The sequence below is a fragment of the Plectrocnemia conspersa genome, unplaced genomic scaffold, assembly GCF_051122295.1.
Source record: "Plectrocnemia conspersa isolate PC_06_02 unplaced genomic scaffold, ASM5112229v1 ptg000002l, whole genome shotgun sequence".
In the NCBI taxonomy this organism is placed as follows: domain Eukaryota; kingdom Metazoa; phylum Arthropoda; class Insecta; order Trichoptera; family Polycentropodidae; genus Plectrocnemia; species Plectrocnemia conspersa.
The window spans coordinates 8,975,139-8,999,352 of NW_028277166.1; the positions used below are offsets into that span (position 1 = coordinate 8,975,139).

Here is a 24,214-nt window from a genome sequence, read left to right on the forward strand (position 1 = left end):
GGTAAAGTATCACGTCCAGCTAATGCTGCTAATGGATAGTTTGAGTAGGATTTGCTTCCATTTCTGCAGCCAGGATATCATCGTCTATTTTGTTATGGTCTTCCACATGCAGGACTATTTATTCTTAATATCGTAATTTCCCGTTTGAATTTTTTTAAACCATCTTCGACAATTATTAATATATGTATAATGAATAACATACCACTTCACAAATGTTTTTAATGGCTTTAGTTGTAAATTTTTTAATTATTTTTAAACAAATTTTAAATAATATATAATTTTGAATAAATTGTTCAATTGATAAAAGTATGTCATTGTAAATTTTAAAACCTGTACTACACTCTCTGGAAGTTGTCCGAACCGAAGTTACAACTGAAGTCGGCCGAGATCTACGACTTCGAGTGAGCGACCACACTGTCGCAAATTTCATATGTCATCCGGACGGCGGCCGTGAATGACGTTCAGATGGCGGCTTCTGTCACGTACAGCCGGCATATTTGCGCGCGATCGAAAAATGTGCGAAATAATCGCAATTTTTAAATTATTATATTATTAAAATTACGCTACTGATAATTATAAAAGTTTGTGTGGGCACTAACCAATACAATATTAGTGAAAACTTTTCGGTCGTAAATATTCAATTTACGCAAAATCTTTGCCAGCTTTTACAAAATGCCATAAGGCATAAAAATGATACTTCAGAATACGAACACCACATCTGTCACTATCCTAGAATTTGTCGCCATCGATTCCTAATAAGAATTCGTTATGGTGTGACATTTATATAAACCGATCTAGAAAAATACATTTTTTTTAACAAAATCACGTACCACTAATTATTTTTTAATTATTTAATTTTACATGATAAAAAATATAATAACGATTTCTGTTAGAAAAATATACTATCAAAAATATAATTAATCCTTTTTGGCGCCCTAAAATATTCAAAGATATCAGTAAGAGTCTATTGAAGTCCATGATAAGCATGTGGTATTATAACTTGACCAGGCGACCACGATGCAGCGCTCGACATGCGTGTTAACCATAGGACGCCTACGCGCATACTGAAATTGAAGCGCGTTACTCGTTCTATCTCAGTTTGCGAAACACCATATAATTATCTTTCTTACTCACGTCACTTAACTTGCGAGAGAGCGAAAGGGGAAGTATCTCACCGCTCGCGCTCGAAAGAGCAGCTCCTACTTTAGTTCCTTTGACTTCGGTTCTTTTGCCGACAATGTTCGGAAGCGCTCGAAGCTGGTCAAGTCGACTGAATTACCCCCACTTTATCTCCCGTTCTCGGTAACCTCAGATTTTAGAGAGATTTTAGACCGAACTCGACTGAAGTAACCCACTATATTCTCTGTCCTTGGCCAACCTTGGTCAAATTCCAGAGAGTGTAGTGCAGGCATTAGTGTTTTGATTGAAACATTGGTAATATATTTTGCGTCATATTATTGTAGTATAAATTCTTTATTTATAGAAATTATGATAAACATCCTAAACACCAAGCCACTATCTCGTAAATTGGCAGTATGGTTAATGACTTAAGTATCTTGCAACCAGTAGCAAAGAGATGATAACTCGTGTGTTATTATAGCAATATATGTGACAAAGAGGAACAGTGTTCTGCTATCCATTTTTGAGAACATGAATGAACTATCATAATTCGTCGGAAATTGAAGTATGCCTATCACTTATCAACAGCAGCGGCGAGAGTAGATTGTAATATAATATAGTAAATTAGTTTTTGTAATCACAGGAGGTTTAAAAAATATACCGTTGTGTTTTATTCAATTTAAATATATATAATATTTAGTACAAATATAAATTAAAATGGGATTTATGATGAAATATATAACGTATTTAACGTAGAGGCGAGAAGTAATATGTTGCACATAAATACTAAATACACAACGTTAAATCTGATGCAATGCGTTTAACATAAATCTCATAAATCATATTAATATAATAATATTTTACTACACTGAACATTTCTGAGAATGCAATACAATATAACCAACATGGAAAAGCATAATAATATATATTATTCAAGCTCGTATAATACACCGTATCGTAACCGTTACCGTAAACTGTTTTTTTTTTCGATACTGTCGCCCGAATTATAACATGTTCTAATAAATACATCCGGAAATTATTAAAGTATTTCATAATTAATTAGGTTGTAAAACGTGGATTTATCGCCGGCGAAAATCGTGTACGATCCACGATCCAGATAAACAGCGATGGATCGTTTTGCCTTTTATTTTATTTTATTCCGGCGCAGTACGTAGTTAAGTCGGTAAGTTATGCTTGTGGGAAAATCCTAATGTTTTTTTCTCTTTATTTTTATTTGTTGCAGGGGGTCGGTAGTAAAAACGAGCCAGGAAGGGTGGTCGAATACCGCCAACTGTTAAAAGTTTCTTATCTCAAAAAGCACCACAATATATTTCTTTCAGACTTTCTTTCGCATGAGTTTTCCTTAATTTTTCATTCAACGCTGAGGTTAACCGGTCACGCGATAATTTCCTCACCCAAGAATTGTTGATGATAAAAGAATAAAAATATTCATTGGATTTTCAATATTCTTATAATAAAATAAAATTATTTCGGTACCCAGTAAATATAGAACTGCATATTTTCTTTAACTTTTCGAAACTAAATAATTTTAGCACAGTAACAAAACCGAATCAAAAAAACATCATATATTTATTATTTTACCAATTTGCATTATTATTGGCAAATATATTATTTCTTTTATTTTAAACCTCATTTTACATTTATTGCGTTATTTTATTCAAACAAGTGTTTTAGAAAAATAATTTTTAAAAAAGCGCAGGTACTTTACTATTTCGAAAAAATATTAATTTGCTTATTAACTACCTAATAAACAACATCCTTTTTCACACTTCATCAATTAAGCGTTTGTTGAGCCTCAGATTTCACCAGCTGAAGGACATGTATCACACAAACCATAGCAGTGAAGTCTACGATTTTTTAAATACATACAAGATATTTTCTATGATCTGTAGTAGTTAATTAATAAAAAAAATTCATAGCAAACATGTTTATTTTTATTAAAATTTATTTATTTACATTTATTAAAAATCTTAAAATTTATTAAAAAAAATATTTTATTTATTACATTATTCATCCGCGAGATTACAAAAAAATAGCTATATCAAATCTGTGATGATCGATCGGAATTATAATTATATAATAATCACTAATTCCGATCTTCCAGATTCGAATACAGGTCTTTCAGGTCACTAATCAGCTACTTCTACCACTCGTTTATCTTGCAGATTGAAATAACATAAAAATACGACACTTATTTTCAGAACATACTTCCATATGAAACATTCACAGGCTAAAACTACTTCTCTTCGGACATACATTTATCCGGACCAAGCGGAGCTACGCTGAATATCAATCGAGACCACTCGTATATCGTGCTGGAATTAAAGCGCCAGTTCAACAAACTTCTCTTTCAAATAAACTAATATATACTGATTATATAATATATACTGATTATAATAAAAGAATTATCAAGATTCAAAGATTCTAACCAAAAAAAATCGTTTCATTAAAGTTATAGAAATACGACAAAACAGCGTTGAATAGAAAAGTAAATTACGTTTATCATATTTTTAATATTCATTAAAAATACTACCAAACTAAATTTCTTAACACAAGAACCGATCCGAATCTTTCAAGTAGTTCAATTACCCTCTCACATTTACTTTTATTATTATTAATATTATTATTTATAATGTTATAATACAATTTCCCAGATTACCTAACAGCCGCATTAAGTCGACCAAACGGTTATTTGAACATTTGAGAACCATTTTAAGAGCTTAAGTATATTTTTTTTATCCAAAACGAAGCTTTCCGTGCAAGTGGGCAGTCAAGAGAAAATTCCAGCGGAAAATGCGCTCAAACCAAAGCACGAAATTGTTTGCCGAATTAATTATTGCACATTGCTGCTTAAACAAAGAGTGCATATCGCTAATCAGTAGTGGTTAATCGAAACATGTGTTGTAAAATTATACGAACATACAATTAATATATATTATACACATACATATAATATATGCATATCTACATATAATAATATATATTATATTTATTTCTTTGACGGTTTACTAGTATTTATATTATTTAAATCAATAATTTTCGTGACCATGGCAGGAGTATCATTGCCGAAATATAGAATCGTATTCGGTATTTTTATGAAAAAATACCCGAAAACCGGTTAATTAATTTGGGCGGGTGTTTAGACGCCTTACCTGGATGACACGACGCACGAATGTCTCAATTCCAGGAGGATTGAATATTAAAGAATTAAAGGATATTAGAAAAGCATCAGCAGTAGAGGAGCGACTTAATGATAATTATATTATAGAATAAAATCGTATCCGTCACTTATAATGACGATATTTTATTCATAACTCTTAAAGTTAATTAAAATACACTTTGGTTGAAATGCTAAGTGCTAATTGAAAGATTAAACTGTTTGACCATAGAAAAATGAAATACTCTGTGCTCATTAATTAATGCATTTACGTCACAATGGTAGTTTTGTAATTGATGTTTGCTTTTAAATGGTTATACGAATATAAAAATCAAAGTGACCGACGTTAAGTATGCTGTAAGTAAACATTTAATGTAAATGTAAGAATGTTATTACTTCAGTAAGATTTATTATTAATTGTTAAAGAAAAGTGATAATTTATTTTGATAATTGCCTAAGTTACTATTAGTGTGTTAACATTATATTTGACGTTCAAATTATACATAAATCATCTCAAATGGGATTCCAGCGAAGGTATTATGTCTATAATATTTTAGTGCATCCGGTGCTCGTTAGTTATAAATCGATTCTAATACTCCAATATATCTAAATAAACCCTATAATAATTAAAGGGAACATTAATGACGCAGCGCACTTTTTACCCTTATTAGTTTAAAGACGAATATAAATTATTTTAATTTAATAGTTTGATTAACACTTTAGAATAGTTCATAAATAATTCATTTCTCAGTCGAATCACAGAATTTCGATATTAAAATACAGCATGAAGTTATGACAAATGCTCATATTATAGTACAAAACACAAAAAAAGGGAATTTATTTTAAAGTTTTTTATATAACTTAATCTCTATTGTTTCGCATAAGGTTTTAGTGAAGTATATAACATCATATTTTTAACTCTAATTTTTTTAATCAAAATATGATCCATTTACTGAAATATTGTTTTGCCAACGATTTAACAAAAAATGCTCTTGTTGATAAATTTGTTAATTTTTAGAAGTTGTCAAATACCTTTATAATATCAGTTCTGAAGAAATTAGTCTAAATATTTTTAGATACAATAATCTGTAGGGAAAAGATAAGGAAAATATTAGAGCCAAAATTTCCGACTATATTTTTTCGACAACATAATTCATAGGCCAAAAAAAATAAAAAAAAAAGTATTACTTTATATAAAAATAACCTAAAAATTAAGTTATTTATTACAAAAATTTTAAGCTAGTAAAAATCAGACACTCAATATGAAACATATACAATTTTAATGACGCAACATATTATTTTCTATTAAAGCTAATTGGATAGACTAATATAGCACTATTTATATTATATTTAGTTACAAATGGTATCAGCAATCTATTTATACCTTATATAATAAAAAACTATATTTCTTGCATGGTAACAGTTGAAAATGTACGGAAATTGTTAAAAAATAAATATTAGTTGTGAATTATATTTATGTACATGTTTAATTTTATTTTTTGAAGTTGTAGATCTTAAAATATTTTTTTTTATCATATGCTTAAGATATTTATTTATTTTTAATAAAATTAAAAAATGTTTCTTAAACCAATTTTTAAGTCAGAATCTTACTGAAACTATTTCTAATTTTTTCATATTATTACTATTTAGAACGTGTTTTTTTATCATAGAATGCGGCTTTCATCCACAACGGAGTTTACCATAATAATACATATTATAATATCTCAGTCATATCGGTTTTAAATCTGTTAAAAAATGTTAGAGAAGATAAGGCCCACGTAGTTTCTTAATTGGTGGTGGTGAGTCGACGCTATCATGCCGCAAATCAGTTATACGTCAAGAAAACCGGATAAAACCGGTTCTAACCGTCAGATGAAAGAGAGAGAGAATTTTTGACAAAAAATAACTATTTAATGTGTGTTTTCAACGTTGAACGTATGTTAATCAGGATATAAACATGTAAACCTTTCGCAGGCGCGAAACGTTCGCGCAGCTGAAGAGTGGTAACGATTTAGAAACACAAAAATCTAAAACAAACAATTCTTCGTGATTTTTTGCATTTTTTTAACTCAGGGTCGTTAACCGAAAGCCAAAGGTTCTATGGTTTTTAACGTACGATTTTTGAGCCGATAGTGTTCCTCTCGGAAATTTTTATGACGTCCGGCCCGCTGGTTAGTTAGTGGTCGGAATTTTTCTCCGCTGAATCACTTCCACGGAACTCTCTTATACCTGAACGCCACCAATTAACGTTCCTTCGTGAAAAGGCGAAGTCAAAATTATTTTTGAAAATATTAAAATGCAATAAAAATGACGCAATATCGATAGGTTCAACCACCTTTGAAGAAAAAGCCTAACATAATTCATATTTACGTTCCAAAACGCAGGAAGAGCCTAGGTGTAAAACCAAACAGCATATTTGGGAACGAATTAGACCCGATCTAAAAATAGTTTTGTAGAAAAATTTCACCTAAGAGAATGTATTGTATAATCAATGACACTACATTTAAATTATATCTACAAATTTAAGCTCAGTTCTTTGATAATAACCTTTTGAATAATATTGCTAAAGTTCTAATAAAATCTTATATATTCATAATCAAGTAAAGTACGACTTTGCAGCCAAATAGACGCTGGAAAAGCTAGTAACAGTTTATTTTATAAACATATGAAGATACCACTATCAGGCGGTGGAGTTCAATTAACAAGTCTTGAAAGTCGAAATCTTTCTGGAGTGTCGAGTTGTATTATTGTCGGCTGTGATATCTGTGGAGCAGCTGAGATTCGCCGTGAAGTGTTCTCGTGATGCCCTCTGGACGATCGGTTGTGTTAATTCAAGTGTCACATGTTTTATGGTGTTAGTTCGAGACAGCTCTGGCGAATCACAGATGAATCGCAAGCTAATTGCATCGCCATTTAGACACACCCCGATACAATCCAGACTGGCACTCAGGGGATTGGAAATCAAAAATACAAAGAACAATAGTAATGTGCGCAGGGTAAAATATATTGTCTTACGCGCGTCCCTTCAAATAAAGAGTAGTTTTTCAGCAGTACTTATGGATGATTTACGTTTTATTGCAATATTTCGAATTCGGTCACGAGATTTCTTTTCCATTGTTGTGTGAATAGATTGTGTGTGGCCCCACGGATTGATCTCTCCTTTTATTTGTTTCAAATGGTCATTAAAATGATTATAATTATGCAGATGATGCTCCTCAAATACCTACTTTTGTCACTAATATTTTGAATAACGAATACCTGCCAAATATTTATTTTTCTATGATTTTTTTATACAAAAAGTTTTTTTATCTGATGCTGTAGGATTTCTTGTCGAATAGTAATAAATAAATATAAAATGTTTGTTTTATATAAAAAATCGAAGATATGCAGTAATATTAAAATTTATATCTGATTACGAAGTTTTCATAACTTCTAATGAATAATATCGTCGCAGCGCAAGAGTGTGTTCTGAAGCAAAATATTAAAATACAGCTTGATGTTTCTCTATTTATACATTTTGAATGATACATGAGCTTCATAGATTTTATTTAAGTACTTATAAAACCACGTTAATCTAAGATATTTAAACGTGAAATATCCATATTCCTTTAGATTGAAATATCTTAAGAATTTTATTGGCATTCTTACCCGCATTACAAATAATAGCATTTTTATGCCTTATTATTAAAAGCCTAGAATATGCTTCATCATGACTTAAACTTGTGTCATTAAAGTGTCATAAAATGTAATTAATAAACAAAAGTAATGTCCTGGTCTTCAAATCAGAAGAATTATTTTGTTATGATAAAGTTTGTTATTAAATGTTTGTGCAAACTGTTAAGAAATGTTATCCGCAGAATCTAGGCGTTCCCTAAGTGAGTTTTCTATGGATTCCTGACGTCGAGCTGAACCACGGGATGCGAAGAAAGAAGCGTCGGTTTCTACGATCTTTGCTGGTTTAAAGTAAAGTATTGGATGTAGTATAAGCGGAAGAGCTTCTGTAATTCAGATGTTTTGAATTCCAAGGTGTATGTTTAAGTGTAAATGCTAAAAGAATAAGTTTCTAAAAAAGTGAGAGGATATTTTCAAACAAAGAAATGATTATTGGCAACAATTAAAGAAGGGTAGCGAATTTTTTTTTAAATAAATAACTATTGTCGTCTAAAACAGATTACAAAAAAAAATTTGAGAGGCTAGTACGAATTCACGTAAGTCTATTCCAAAGACGACGGATATTGTATGTCTTTATGATTAATGACGCGTACTTTGTAACTTAAGCTGCTAAAAGATTTCTCACTGTGGTGTCCTATTTTAACAAAGAAATCCTTTTTTTCTTAGACGGTTAAAACGCTTTATTACGTACCGAACTGGCCTTTTTACGATTAAATAGCATGAGTTAATCTCTCCAATTATAATTAAAAAAGTGGTTTATTTGATAAACAAGACATAAAAAAATAAAGTAGAGCACATTTTTTTATATATACATATATAATCACATGACGATTAAAACAACACTTATTTCGCACGCCCACCAGTGTATTATTAATATTATACTCGGCTTTCAATTTAATATTTTCAGCATAACACAACCTATAATTAATCATGAATGATTTCAAAATGAATGTTTACTTATCCAGTTGCTTGTATTCCGTGCCCTCAACATTGCTTATCTCTCCAACCATTAAAAACACTCCGTTCTTATAATTAATCTTCATTAATACAAATTATGAATGATATGCATTTCATCATACATGTTCACATGTACAATACACATATACAAGTGTTATTTTTTTTGTAACCAACATTTCAGGAGCAGCGTTTATTAGTCCAATTAGGTAGCCGCCGTTGAGCGCGAATTGAAAGTTTAAAAATGAAAACAAGTTTATTCTCGGGCGCCTTTTTAATGGCCATGTTAAATGGACAATTGGACTTTATTAGCTTAATTTTGAAAGTGATACTGGGTGTTCATTAGTCCAATGCACAATTATTCAACACAAAGAAAGATGGTGGTATAAAAAAACGACCAACGCGGCTCTGACAATGAACCGAAGGACTGGTAACTCGTGTTTGACGTGGACTAGTTTTTATCGCTTTCGAATTTCCACTTTAGCGGTTTTTCTTATGAAAGCTCTCATGCTTTTGAGATTTATAGTCGCCGTTTGTGTCACTAATGTCTCTGTACCTTTTTGACATCAGTCATTCGTAAATAAGCCATCAAATAATGATAGCTAATTGATTATAAGAGCCACTACCGTCTTTTCCTTTTAACTATATTTTAAAATATCATGAATATTAATATCAAAGCTAATATTATATATTCATTAAAAAATTTAAACCCATTTTATTTTAACAACAGTGACTTTAATATGTACATAGCTGTATATTGCAATAAATTAATACTTTGAACAGTGCTACTTTAGAATCCCATATTATTGTAGTTAATAAATATTGTTCTCTAATCTTACCCACATTAATTTGACTACTACTTTCTTGAATTTCATTATACTATAATCATTTTATTTCGCTTTTATGTATCGTGTATTAATTTTATTTTTATTTTAATGATTGTTTATATTACTATTATTTAAATACAGTTTCTTTTATATATTTTTCTCTTTGATTGTAATATATAAAGTGATGAGTTGATGACCCTAGTTATCTTTATGTATACATATTTGTATATTATATGATATGTATACCTATACACATGCGAGCGATTAATTGCCCTCAATAAGAGTGTATATTCGATAACACGCCGCGATATCAAGCCTCAAAGTGTTCATCATAAATATTGCTCGTATCTTTTAACGGCTATGTGCAGATAATGCTAAAACACACTATGTCCGAAGATAAAGTGGATAGTCAATCGTCGGTGTGCGAGCATACGCCCATTGTTTGATAAGTGATTTTTTCTTAACTGATAACTACCACATTAATATGTGCTTCATGCGCGATAAAGCACGCAAGAAGTCGAGAGAGATAACACAACTTATATTTATATAATATATAGAATTTTTGAACAAAGAAGAACAGTAAAAAATGCGCAATGAGTCACATTTTAGGTCTATACGAAAACACAAAACGAACTTTTTTATTGGAATTCCATCGTAGATGCATCATCTTGGATTTTTTTGTTGCTTTAGATTTCCGCAAATGTTTCCGCACAATCGACGCTTGATTAAAATGACGCGATCTGAACAGCCACTGTATTTTTGTGCTAACATCTCACAGTTGAATAAATCTCTCTCAAGAGGCAGATGGTTGAGTCATTCTCGGAAAGAGGCAAATCAACGTTCGTTCCGAATTGAAAGCACGTGTACAATGGCATATATCGCTTTTTTTATTATTCATCTTGACTTCGAAGAGGACATCACGTTTAATGAAAAGGATACATTAAGAATCGAATGATCGTTTGGCTCTCAGATAAAGTTTGCAAATATTCGTTATTAGCAACTATACGAATATCAAATAATAAAAGATAAAAAATTCGAATATATCCTTGAAATTATGAAGCAGCAAAAATATGGTTATGAAAATATAATCAAGACTATTCGAATCAGTACGAAGTTTAATTTCAATTATACCACCTGCAGGATAGACTACAAATCTAATAAATATTACCATAATAAATCACTTGAAATAATACTGTATTCTGCTGACGAATATATATAAAAAAAATAAAAAAATAAGTGATATAAAAAGCGGTTCTGGAAAATTCTTTTCGTATTCCTTAAATTTAGAACACGATCGTTGGGATATAAAGTGTACGAGAGATTTAGCACCTGCCCGGCTATTGGTATGGGAAGCCGGCAGTTCCCCCTGCCAGACATGATGGTCGAAAGCCCAGAGAAATAAACAGATTCAAAACGTCAACCGCATCAATGGTTACGTAAATTAAAAAATAAATAAAATGATAAAAATATTTATTTTTTAGAATCGTTTTACAATCCCAAGGCATGCGCCGCATCTACCGCATGTATGGACCACACGCCACTGTGTCTATACTTTATTTTTTTTATATTATTAGGAGATTCCAATATAATATTTATTTATAAATAATTAAGAAAAATATTTTTTCGACCTTAAAAAATAAATAAAGATTTTTCTTAAATAGTAACGCTTAAATAAGCCATTATAAAACACGTGGTTCTAATTCGACTAGTTTATACTAGGTATACCAATTTAATGTATATTTAATGCCATACCTATTTATTGGATCTTAAAAACTTTATTTACCTCAATTTTTCGTTAATGTCTCACATATACACCCAAGCTATTATAATCCATATAATCAACTTTGAAGAATGCAAATTTTTAGTTCACGCGAGTGCTAAATAAACATTTCTACCGTCATTAATCAACAATTCGCTGTATCCGGCGATGATGGATGTGTTTCACGAGGAGCTACTGCCGGTTTTAGTTTTTTTAAATATGTATATTTTATTAAAATAAAAAAAACTTCAATAAAACTAACTAACCTAAAATCAAGTTTATTAGAGCTCAGTATACACACATAGGTATACTTTCAAGTATCAAATAATATATCTATAGAATCACATTCGAGTCTTCCTCTTAGCAAAAACTCGCCTTGATCTTTGGCAACGCGTCCGACAAGATCATAAAATGGAAATTCAACCAGTCCACTCCGAAAAGAAGTAAGAAAAAAAACATTCTCGAAAGTCAGTTCTAAGCTTGCAGACATTATGCAAGAACATAAAATTAGAATTTACGATCGGGCCGCACATCAGTAAAAATTATGCAAAAATCGTTCAAACACAAAATTCACGTTTTGGGACAAAATTAGACAGCCACGACGATATTATCATATCATAAGCGATACAGTAAAATCACGTTATTTAAAATCCATTGACCATTTATTTTATTACGTACTCAAAATTCAATAAATTATTTTTTTAATCAAAATTTCATAAAATTTTTGATATGCGTTCAAATATATATACTACGTGCTTGAAACCCTATTATTTTTTAATATAATTGGGTTGCACTCCCTTTAGTAACAGTAAAATATTGAGATTAGCTTATTTTATATATTGGAATGTTATTAAGAATCCATAAAAACCACAGAATAATATAATTTTATGTTAGAAAAAAATTAATTAAAACAATCAAGACTATCTAATTTAGTTTCAAAATTAATAAAGTATTGAGTGCTTTAAACTTTAATTGCTTATACTCCCCAAAAGACTGCAACTCAGTATGCCTAAAAATATCATAATAAATTACTTTAGTTGGACTTACAAAATTAAACATTATTCGTATTTAAAAGAGATAAAAAAATTCAATGTCAGCAATTAAAAAAGTTCACAGCTGCACAATATTTATTCGGATATATCAGTAATCTCTGGAATTTCGACAATAATAAAGTATTATTTTATTTTTAGGCTATTAGTTATTATGACAGTTGCTGTTATAAATAACATGGAGATAAAAGTATGAATTTCTAAAAACATAAAATTAACACAATTCAGCTGTAGATAATGCAACAGTACATCGTATAATTAATAACTACTCAACATAGACTTAATAAATAACACACAAGTGTTAGTCAAGAAGGAATTAACAACGAAAGTAAATTACGTACAATTTACTTAGATTCGAAGTTCTGATACTAGATTTTCTTGATATTTATTTATTAATTTATCATTTGCCTTAATTCTATCAGAATCAGTCAGTTCATTATGTCCAGATATTAAATAAATAAAACAGTTTTAATTACAGAACTTTTACGGATTTATTACTGATGGAGGAAATACAGTTTTTAAATCTTCTGAAAGATTTGGCGTTTTATGGCGAGTAAGAATAATTAATGTCTTCATAAAGAAGGAAGATAAAAATCTTCCATAATATATTATTAGCAGCAGCGCTCAAATTTGTGTCAGGATTTTATTTTATAAACATTTATTTCAAGAATAAAAATACAGGAAAATACGTAGATTTAAATTTTAGTACAAATTACTGCTTTATAGCTATTTTATAATTTACAAGAAGTTAAAAGGATGATTCATTACAATGAAAAAGAAGGAGAGGAGTAAACAATTAATATGTAAAAATGTAAAATTATTTTATCTTCAATGATTACATTAAAAATTCTTCATAATAGTTGTGCTATGAAAAATTGAATATGAATCTTATAACATTATCTTTAGTTATTTTTTTTACCCCCCATAAAAATTCAATAATTTAATAACGTTACCATACATTTATAGTAATATTATTTTTTTAACAGAATATCATAAAATGGAACATGTCTCATTCTTTTACTCTTAACACAACAATTTAATAATTATTGCGTTGCTTTTAAGCATTGAATATTTTTTCGTTCAAAATCGTTTGATATGTATTTAAAGATCGATGAACTTCAATAACAATATCATGAAATGACCAATGTTGTTTTTAAAAAAATGTGGATATCCTAACAAACACAGTGAGCGTAAGATGCTGAGAAAAAGAGCAGGCACTGGAATAATATTAATTTAATTTTGTCCAAGGTACGATGAATTTCTTATGAAAATGTTTTAAAAATAATTATAAAACATATAATAATAGTTATTTTTTTAGTAAAGAACAAGTTTTAATAGCAAAGATACTAACATTCATCTTTAAGGGTTGGTAACCTTAAAGGGTGTGACTTCGCAGCCAGTAAGACGCAGATGAAAACTAGTGAGAATTTTATTAGATTATATTACATATTGCGACCGACTATGATAGGCGAGATATTTTCTCCAAGCAATGGTGGAGATGCTGGCGGTGGGATGATGTCGGTGGAAGATCCTCAGAAGTCTTGTTATAGCGGAGGTTGATCTACATTTCTTCTGGTTAAAAAGTTAACCAATAATATTTATAAAAATACTCCTAAGATGCTCCAAATGAAATATTATTCTCGAATTTAATTTTAGTTTTATATTTTGCAAATCACTCACAAATATTTCTAAAGTTAAATTAAATCCATAACTTGGATTACTATTTTATAAATATTTAATATTACTTAATATAACATTATCACATAAAATCTTATAATAAAATTAATTTAGATAAATGGCAATAAGAAAGCACGGAAATTGCAAAAGCAGCAAATTTAATCATAATTATTCCTTTTGCCAAACAACATTTTCATGTAATAAATACTAGTAATACTTCTAAATAGCAATTTTGGAGCAAATCTTGTGAATTAGTATTTCAAATATTATACTGGAGATTAATTTGTCATGTAAAAATATGCTCTAATTTCTTTAATTAAATTGTTTGTGCTATCAAGTAGTAAATTAAATGTTTTTATAATAATTAATAATAAATAAAGAGCCGTAATATTGTCAATCAAATATAGTTCTGAATATTGTGTTTTTACATATAGTAATATTTTATTTGTAAATATGGATTATATGGGTCGAATCAACGAGGTTCTACTGTGTTTGGATTGTTATATGACTTATATGATTTGGTACATTATAACCAGCATGTGATATTTTGAGCATCGACGCAAACACCTAGTATAAATATGGCTTGTTGAAATTGTGGTTAGTGGGCAAAAGGAGAATGAAGAAAAAAAGCCAACACATAATAACTAGAACGTTAGGCCAGCTCATGAAGATCTCTCTGGACAGGTTTTATTTTATAATGCCCGAGTTTACACGTCGGTATCTTTTAAAACTAAACTCAGCGGGTGGTTAGCGTTCTCGATTTAAACCCATACTATTTATTACACAATGCGTACTGTGCGTAAGTTATTTTCCAACCAGAACCCATACTTCTTCCAAACTTGTGTTTTACAAGACATTTTATACACACACACATAATATATAGCAGTATTTTAAACAATTAAATGACCATAATGATTTATGCGTTAAAATCTATATTAAAAAATCTGAAATACAATTATTACATTTTAATTATATCCAATCGTTTATGTTCGAGAGATGAATTATGGTTATCTTTCCTCCTACGCTGCTAAATCCATCAGATTTGGTTATATATAATTACGTTACACGATTACATTCGCAGATGTTGGCTTTTTGTTGGTTTATGCGAATTGCGCGCAATGCAAATTATACGCATAGTATCTTACATTTTTTTGTGAATTCATAGATACGACTATTTACATAAAAATGCCATCAACACTGGGTATATTATTTCTGCAATTAAATACATATACAAATACTCCATCAGAGGTTTTCAAGTGGTTTCTGATATTTTATTAAAGCAGTTTGATTCTTAAATAGCAATTTTTACTTAATTAGATTTTGGTTAAACTATACACGTTAGCACAAAAAACAGAATGGATTTATAAATAAACTTTTCATCATACAATTTGTATTGTATGATGTTGATAAAAAAAACAGCAAAACAACCTTTTTAAAGAGTGTATTTAAAAAACATAAAAGGTTATGTCTTGTTAATTATTATAGTAAAGCTACAATAATTATAAAAAAAATTAAACTCATATCAAACATTATAATTAATATTACAACTATACAACACAGTTTAATTCACGCGTTTTTAATAGTTTCGTGCAACCGCGCCAGGGATAGTAACAATTTTGAGCTGTCAGGCGGACTGTAGATTTTGGGTCGTCGACAGCAAAACATCAATTTTTTAGCTTGACCTTAGAGTATCTAGTCTTTTGCTACCAAGATTTTTAATTAGTGTTTATTTTTGCTTCAATCGTATTTTCATGTGTGTGTCTTCGCAATCAGCAAGACACAGGTGGAAACTAGTGAGAATTCAATTAGATTATAGTACATATTACGACAGACTATGACGGGCGAGATGTTTTCTCTAAGCAGTGGTGGAGATACTGGCGGAGGGATGATGTCAGTGAAAGATTTTCAGAGGTCTTGTAGGTGGCGTGGCAGCGACAGTATATCGGAGGTTGATACCTCTCTGCTACGGTGGAGTTCTTCTCAGGTTGCGAGCGTCCATGATCTTATGTTGTCCGCGGGCGGATGGGCGTCTGCTAGTTTCTTCGAGTCTCTGCCGGAGTCTGCTAGGTGTCTGCCCTCTCCTCATTAGTGACAAATCTTAAGTATGGAAAGCTGCATTTTGACATTTGCTTGTTGAATATTTCCAAGGCGAATTGCGTAATGTAAATGTTGTTGCCTTACGGTGCTATTTGTCTTTCAGTAATATATAGTTTCCCATGACGGTTTAGCAACAAAGAATTATTTATTTAATTAACCGGAGAATCCTTGCGTGTTGTTTATGGAAAACCCATATTTCTTCTAGTCGTTACGAGGGCCTTTGTGAATCCACTTTTGCCTAGTTTATCCTTATTGATGAATCAACGCGAGTTTCAAGAATAAGATTCCGCACAAACGAGGGCCTATCTTTGTGGTTCGCCACAGCATCTTTATCGACAAACTTAAGATATGAAATTTTACACAGCTTTAATAATATAATAAACTAAGGATATTCGTAATGTTTTATGATAATTATTAGCGTTACAATAAATTAAACACTAAACACCGGTGACTCTAAGAAGCTACACGATTGAGCTAAAATTCATAAAAAATATTTTTGGATCGCTTTGTGGGAATGATATTATGCGGCGTTTAAAAAAATTGTATCAAGAGTCTGACACTACTATTAACATTTTTTTTATTTTTTTTTAGATTAAATTAAGACCATCGTGGCCTAACAGGTTACCCCAATGCGCCACGATGGTCGAAAACAAATTTTAAATTTATAAAACATAAAAAACGTATATATACATAAATAGAACAATACTTAAACATAACAAAAAGTTATAAAATATCAAAATTAAATGATACAAACTGGATCAGATCCTCGTAGCTAACATTAAATAGGTCAATATGTAATGCCAGCGTATTAAGGAGCCGGATGGCCACAGCTATAGGGGAGTCGGCAAGTGCGGATGTCCTAGCCCTAACGGCCATCAGAAGAGGCCTCGATCGTGATTCTCGAAAATGTTCCGGAACCCAAAACTGGAATTCCTCGAGAATAGCTGGATTGTCGACAGCATCTTTTAATAATTTGAAAAATGCTTAGGGACATACAGCTTTCTGCGAGAACTCAGCGAATCATATCCCAGCGCTCCTAAAAGAAAGTCGCTGGGATATAAGTATGGATAATAACCAAATGTCCTTTTGTAAAGATATCTTAAATACCTTTTTTGAATTTTTTCCACTAAAAGGGAATATTTGGCTATTCGGGGATTCCAAATTATAGATCCCGATTCAAGAATGCTACGAACTAAGGTGTCATAGAGGATGCGAATAACTGACAGATCGTCAAAGTGAAAGGCATTCCTCATAACAAAGCCGAGCATCTTGGAAAATTTATCACAGACGTCGTGTATGTGTAGAGAGAACCTCCATTTGCTCTCGAAAGTGATTCTGAGATCTTTAGTGGAAGTTTCTCTAGTCAAAATGTTACCACCGAGATGGTAGAAATAAGCTGATGGCCAACGGGATCGAGAAAATGACACAGTATGGCACTTTCCGACACTAAATGGCAGACGGTTAACGGAAGCCCATCTCCACAGAGAATCTAAATCACTTTGTAGAGAGAAGGAGTCCACAACAGATCGAATACATTTATATAATTTTAAATCATCTGCGTACAGAAGAAAACTTGAATTTTTAACACTTTTGAAGGACCAGAGATTTATTCCACATTGACAATTAGAGGCCTGCAAAGCTGTTAACCGTAGATAACAAATATTGTAAATCTACTGTTATTTAAATAATTATAATTTAATATTAGGTATACAGTAAAGTATTTGAAAAATATTTTTTATGTGTTTTTCATTAAAAGATAATAATTTCTACACGATTTCTATATTCGTATATGGGACGCATTAGCTTTCTTATTTATTTTATACGTTTTCAAATGACAAGCAGATTGTTTCCCGTCATCACATGTGGATTAACTATACGGAAATAGTTAGTGAAGAATTCAGAACTAAAATTAACGATTTCTGACGATTAGCGCCACTCTGTCACTAGCCTGGATTATACGCTTAGATAATGTACATGCGAACGCCATTTAAATCTAAATATGCTCCAGAGTCTAATTATATTTTTAGAGTAATTTACTTTGTGTGTGTATTTTTCATACAATTAAAAATTCGTATGTGTACGCAGTACTCGAGCTTGCTGTTGAAATTTCGTGCGCGTAGGTAGATGTTATCGAATCATTACGTGCCGTTCAATTATGTAAATATTATATAAAATTACAGTATACACACGTACATCAATCAACAATGATCTATGTATAATTCTTAATGTACACTCTCTCCAATTCCAAACACAGGATATCCCTTAACGCGTAATCTTCCAATTTGCCGAGAGATTAATACCGGCAGCGCATTGCGGTATCGTAATGAGATATTCTCGAGATTTTTTTTGTTTAAGAGAAAGAACATCGAGATAAACGCGAGTTCTTCACAGAACTAGTAATTTGATTGTAACACGGTGCCGACGTAATTGCGTACCGAGAAGTGGTTAAATTTAACAGGAAAACACACACACATTTACAAATGATCAGGCGACTCAAGAGTTCGTGAGGACGTTCAACATACACCGATAATTTTAAGACAGTATTACCTTAAAGAAAGGGAGCTACTGCAATAATTTGCTAAATTGGAGATGAAACACGAAGAGACACACATGGATACATGATGGTAGATACTAGAATAGTGAAAGAATTACTAATAATATATATAAGTAAAAGTATATATAAGTACCTACAAAAAAACATTAATTTAATTATATATTAATTGGCAACGCTGCAATTCAAATGGAGGGAAATACTCTTTGTTGTTAAAGATAATTTAAAAAGGGAAGTACGGGTCTAATGCTATTTTGCTATGCGCATTGGGATACAATTCATTAGTAGCAACTACTCAATGAAGCACTTTTTGAAGTTGCTAAGTAGCGGTGTCAATGATTGGTGACTTTTGGCTGTGAGCATTACGACTCCCTAGTCACAATCGCGTCCCTTATTCTTACCCGTCAGGACCAGGACGTCAGCACTCGAGAACACTCTCAACTTTTCGACGTGCTTGCCAAACACAAGAAGAATAAAAATATGTGAGATGGTGTTTATCTATTTTAGGTGTGGCGTAATTATTGATTGAACCATATAACAGCTATCATGCCGCATTGTCATACCTGTTAAGTCATGATTGTCAGATTTGTAATAAATTATAGAAAATGAACATTTTTCAAGGTATACCCAAATCATATATTTTTAAAATAATAAAAAATGACTTTTCGACCAAATCATATGCGAAGCCTCCAACGATGCTATAAATAAGTTTACTATGGTCAAGTAAACGCCCACCTGGTCATGTCGGCCACGTTTTTACTAACTCTCCATACACACGCATAATATACAATCCGTTGTTGATGATTTAGTGGTCAACATTTCACACGGACCCCCTTACGTTTGAGAAACAGGTGTATGAATGCCTATACATATGTATGATATTAGGCTTAAGGAATAGAATTGAATAATAAAAAAATATCTCATAGAACAATCGAACCAAGTAAGCTTTTATTATTTAATAGATTTTAAATTTTCATTCCATGTATGCCGTTTTTTGTCATAGCGAATTAGCTGCGAGGTTCGTTCTCGCTAAGATTTTTTATTTATAAAAAAAATCACGCTGCGTATCTGCGACCAGCCTCACTACGGTCATAATTTACTTAATAAAATTGTTATCGATTTATATGGAAAAAAATGCGCGCCTTGAAACTGGTTTTTGAGGCGCAAGGCGGCGTGTACGTTTAATGTGTCTATTTATATGGATTTTTCGGTTATAATCTATTTCCATTATGGCGAAGAGTTAAAATGGTTGAATTATAAATAGACAATAATTAGCTTGATTAATGGTTAAGTATATGCGCTTGGACACTAATATGTTAGATTTTTTTATCTGAATGGTGTAACTCAAGTTATAAAAATACGAAAACTATATATATAATTTTATAATTTAATCTTCGGTTTATATAATATATACATATTTGTCAGGCAACTTCGCTAAATATTCACCAAAATAAATTAGATTTTATTATGTATATATCCAAAACCGTGGTTTAATGCTGATGTTCAAAATGTTTCAAAGAGAAGAGATACATACAAAAAAATTAGAAATATGGCAGTAAAAGCTTTAAGAATATCTAAAAAAAATGTTATGAAAAGTCGATGGATGAAATAAAAAATCACTGGAATAAAACGTGGAAAACAATTAATTAGTCCTTTTTAAAAAACGACATTAAAAATATAGTAAAAGATCATAAGAGATTATGCATTCAATATCTCAGTTAAATAAATTACTACAATATTATAATACTACATTTAATATAAAATTTGGAGAATTAAAATCAGAATCTTCAAAATAAATTCAAAATAAAATTTGTTTATTGAAAAAACTATTGGATATAAATATAATTAAAGAAACGTAAAAAATACTAGAAATTAAACTATATTATTTAGTAAATAAAGCACTCACTGGAAGAGAAATATCTGATCATTTTTTATTTTTTTTTTTATTGATTTAATTATTTTACACAAAATTCTGTGTGAATAACAATCGGGATTAGGAGAAAAACATTCCACAGAGACTGCATAACAAGTAGTGATAAATAATTGGTTGTTGGCTAAGGATAAGAATAAAATAACCACAGTAGTTTTATGGTTTTTAAGGTAGTTTTGAAATTAGAGAATATCGGTTTAAAAATAAAAAAATAGTTTAAAGGCTTAATAAATATTTAAAAAAAAAGAAACCTGACACCGTCGCAGTGTGATGGCGCCAACGCGATTTTATTGCTTTTGACATGAATTTTTGACTTCTGAGAAGTGATAATTGTTTTTGGGCTCTCCTATTGACTAAAATTAAGTTTGAATACGCTTTGACCAATACTTTCTAAGCAAATCTCTCATAAAAAAATTGTTTAATTTTTTATGCGCTTCGTGGCATTGGAAAAGCTGCTTTAAATTTAATTTAAATGGTATTTGAATATAATTTTCTTTAGTAAAATGCTTGATAAGAAGTGAGTTTCGGTACCTTTTGTTTAAAAAGCCCTGATTAAAAAACAATTTAAAAACAATGTCTAATATATTCTGAAACACAGCTAACGCCGGTAAAGTTAATGCATACAAAAATATACTCTCAATATAATATGCCTATTAATGGAAATATCCAGTCGAAGCAATCAACAAAAAACAAGCATACTGCTATCAAATGTCGATCACATCTCACACAACCGTCACAATTGGATCATTAACCATATAAGTGCATAATATGGTACATATCAACATTATTTTAATATTGTTATTTTACAGCCATATATGATTTATATTATTTTGCCTCATATCTATGGCTTTTTATTTTATACTTTTTTTTCCATTCGTTCATTGATATGCGCGATAAAGGGATTAGAGAGGCTAGGCTTGGAATTATGATATAGCCATGTCCTTAGAAGGTATGCCATATTTCTCGGTAGCTATAATGCGCTAATTTGTAAGCTGTAAGCGAACGGGTGAAAGCATGTGCGTGGATTTTTTCGTCAATTGCTCCATGTGTCTATGTACTGTCATATTTGTTTCTAAGAACGCCTTCGACGTTGACAGCAGCACCAGGGCAAACCGGACTGACTATATGAAACCGTAGAATATATATAATTTGTGGAAAAAAGTAGTTTATCTATTATTAATATACTGTTGACGACGACATCGATTAATACGCGAGTGGAATTACATATTTTATACAATATATTACAAAAAAATACGAGTGATGATCTACAAACAAATTTCACATAGTTTACCTATAAAATATGCAAAATCATTTGATATAAAAAAATTACAGTGGTCCATTAATTTCAACTGGGAGTAGTGACTTGAAACATTACAGATAACAAATATATATTTAATTTATTACATACAAAATAAACCAAGTTATGCATGGTAATATACATATATTTGAGGAACGAATGTTTAATGCCTGCACTACACTCTCTGGAAGCTGGCCAAGGTTAGCCAAGGACGGAGAATATAGTGGATTACTTCTCTCGGCTCTAAAATCTCTCTGAAGTTGTCCGAGGTTACCGAGAACGGGAGGTAAAGTGGGGCGCTTCTAAAAATTGTCGGCAAAAGGACCGGAGTCAAAGGGACCAAAGTCGGAGCTGCTCTTTCGAGCGCTGTGAAATTCTCCTTTCGCTCTCTCGCGTGGAGAGATAATGATATGGTGTTTCGCAAACTGAGATAGAACGAGTAACTCGGTTTAATTTCAGTATGCGGGTAGGCGTCCTATGGTTAACACGCTCACGTGGTCAAGTTATAATACCACGTGCATATCTGGGACTTCAACAGACTCTTACTGACATCTTTGAATATTTTAGGGCACCAAAAAGGATTAATTATATATTTGATAGTATATTCTTTTAACAGATATCGTTATTATATTTTTTTCGTATAAAATTAAATAATTAAAAAATAATTATTGGTACTTGATTTTGTTAAAAAAATCGTTTCGAATATCTTTATGTATTTTCCTAGATCGGTTTATATAAATGTCACACCATAACGAATTCTTATTTAGAATCGATGGCGACAAATTCTAGGATAGTCACAGATGTGGTGTTCGTATTCTGAAGTATCATTTTTATGCCTTATGGCATTTTTCAAAAGCCGATAAAGATTTTGCGTAAATTGAATATTTACGACCGAAAAGTTTTTACTGATATTTTATTGGTGAGTGCCCACACAAACTTTTAAAATTATCAGTAGCGTAATTTTAATAATATGACAATTTAAAAATTGCGATTATTTGGCACATTTTTCGATAGCGTGCAAATATGCCAGCTGTACGTGACAGCAGCCGCCGTCCGGACGGCATATTTTTGTAGTTAAGTTAGCATGATCTTATCGTGTTTTTTTGTAGTAGTTAGAGTTGTAAGATCTAAATTTAAATAATGTACCTAATATATAAACGACGTCAACAGCGTTTTAAGTAATAACAATAATCATTAAAAATATACTCTCAATAAAAAATTCGTTCGGTTCGTTTAATGGAACAGAAACTATACGTTCACTACTGAGCATTTACTTTTTTTGTGATACAAATTAAATTCAATTAAAATTGCACTGACATAGGTAATAGTTTTATTTATAATGTACTTTATTTTTTATTACAAAATGTATCAATCAATGTCACTAAAACTTGAATACCATAAAAAGCATATCTCTAATATATTCTGTGTGTACAATTTTGCTAGTTATTTTCACAGATAATTGTCAATAATCCTCAAATTAAGCACACGTTTACACAACAATTAGCAATTTATATAATTACATATGCAATGCGCGCTTGAGTCATCCGAGATTGGTTACCGTTGTTTGTTTTTTTTTTCATGTATCTTACGTAACACTCTTGACGGTGCTTGCACGATCATTATCTCATACAATCATCCTGTATATCTTTATTTATACAATCTTTGTAATTTGATTTTAATTGTCAATAAATTGTACTCCCTCGACAGATCCGTGCAATTTCGAAGACACCCACGGTGATCTCCTGCCGGCCGTGAGAGAATAAGAGATAGAGATAACAAAGAAAAACGCTGCTCTCTTTCTCTATGCTTATTAAATATTACTTTACAATTAGTCACGTTTGGTGAGAAAAGTTAGATATGCTGAAAGAATGTTTCTTCGCCAAAGAGCGGTGAATTTTAATCGATTCGTCACGATGGATGAATTAGTTAAACTGATCGTATAATCGACATCTGCTAGTGATATTGCAATAATTTTTGTAATTTATATAATTCAATTTATATAGACAAACACATTAAACAATCTGATAATGCACTTCTTACATTGCACCATGAACGTTGAGTAAATAATAATAGAATACCATAATATTTTATTGATGCCATAAAT

The 24,214-nt window shown here is 30.9% G+C and overlaps 2 long non-coding RNA genes across 2 annotated transcripts in view; one reads left to right on the forward strand and one right to left on the reverse strand.

Moving 5' to 3' along the window:
* Window positions 1-24,214, forward strand: part of LOC148237546 (uncharacterized) — a 105,554-nt gene that overhangs the window by 42,039 nt on the left and 39,301 nt on the right. The window lies entirely within an intron of this gene.
* LOC148237548 (uncharacterized) overlaps window positions 14,700-24,214 on the reverse strand; it is a 53,601-nt gene continuing 44,086 nt past the window's right edge. The window contains exon 2 of the long non-coding RNA XR_015812661.1: window positions 14,700-15,856. This is a non-coding gene — a long non-coding RNA (uncharacterized LOC148237548). The remainder of the gene's footprint in view (window positions 15,857-24,214) is intronic.